General features: G+C 35.8%; 1 long non-coding RNA gene across 1 annotated transcript; it reads left to right on the forward strand.

Moving 5' to 3' along the window:
• Nucleotides 1–202: 202 nt before the first annotated feature.
• Nucleotides 203–842, forward strand: LOC135117252 (uncharacterized). The gene is made up of 2 exons (XR_010276742.1): nt 203–700; nt 757–842. It is a non-coding gene; the product is annotated as an uncharacterized LOC135117252 (long non-coding RNA).
• The last annotated feature ends 631 nt before the right edge of the window (nt 843–1473 follow it).

The raw sequence follows: 1473 nt of genomic DNA on the forward strand, positions 1-1473 counted from the left end.
AGATTTAATGATAATTAGTTAAGGACTCGTTAGGACTAATTTAAGTATCCATTATGAGTGTGGCAGTGAGTGTGGCAGTGAGTGTGGCAGTACGTGTTAAAATATGGTGAATTACGGAAAATACACAACTCCACCTGTTGAAATAATAATCCTCTATAAAGTCAAAGTCAAAGACAAAATCAAATCATTTATATCATTTACTGCCACACTCAGAATGGATACTTAAATTAGTCCTAATGAGTCCTTAACTAATTATCATTAAATCTGTTAATGAACGATACATCCCAGAGAAGAAATTTAAGGGTTCATTAGTTAATGACAGCTTTAAGTATCCGTAGGGCAGAGTATCGTCAATTTGTCTTTGATAATGCTTATCGATAAACGAAAGGTGTAGCCGCACCTTAAAATGTGAAATTATTAAGTAGCAAAAACTGTTATTTAAATACATTAAAACCTTGTATATCAACAATAGAAATAAGAATTTGTTAATATCGGGATCGTTTTTACGTAAAAACACCTATTTTCATGTAAATGATATAAAGGACATGGAAACTTTTTTCTGGTATCACTGTCAATATTGTACTGTCAGTGTCAAGGTTACGTTTAAAATTCTTGTTCCGTTAACCGTCAGGAAAGAAAAGTGTGTGGAAAAGTGTGATAAGCTCTGAAATAAATAGCTTTATCTTAACATATTATCATGGTAAGTTTCGTTTACATGTATTCACAAGAATTTAACTTGTGCTTGTTTCATTTTAGGAGTCTTCAGGAACAAGAGCCCCACGCAAACGTGTGGCTAATTTCACGGCGGACGAAAAAGCTTTGTTAGCACAATTAGTTAAAAAGAGACCAATCGTGGAATCTTAAATAACAGATGGCAAGTCAGTCGCCAAGAAACAAGCAGCATGGGATAGTATAACACAGGAGTTCAATCAGGAATCAATCACCAACTTCCAGACTACGGGCTGCTTTGTGAAAGTTTCAGAAAACCCAAAAAGCGATTTCGGACCGACCCGGGAATCGTTCTGAGACCTCGAGCACAGCAGCCGCGCTTGCGACCACTAGATCAACGAGGAAGTCAAATAAACTTTGTACTACATAATTGGCCTCTTGTTCAACAATTAAAAAAGTATTCCTCTTATTTCATGGATTTTTATTTATTAAAAATTATCTTATGAGAAAAATCTATCAACTATAGATTGTCGCACCAAAAATCCATTGCTGTTGGTTGTGCTTTCACGCCTTTCACTCGGGACAACATCATCATTCTCAATATGAGGAGATTCCCAGTTCTTTGGAACCAAATCATCAACCTGTAAAGAAATATTATGCAGTGTCGCACAAGCACATATAACAGCCACAACTGTATCCATCTATACCCATGCCAAGTTGCAGACAAGGAAACCTTCTTTTCCAAATGCCAAAGCATCTTACATCCCACAGTATTCCACATTATATTTTATTTGGCTTCTGTTG

This window comes from Helicoverpa armigera, chromosome 8 (genome assembly GCF_030705265.1).
Source record: "Helicoverpa armigera isolate CAAS_96S chromosome 8, ASM3070526v1, whole genome shotgun sequence".
Lineage (NCBI taxonomy): Eukaryota > Metazoa > Arthropoda > Insecta > Lepidoptera > Noctuidae > Helicoverpa > Helicoverpa armigera.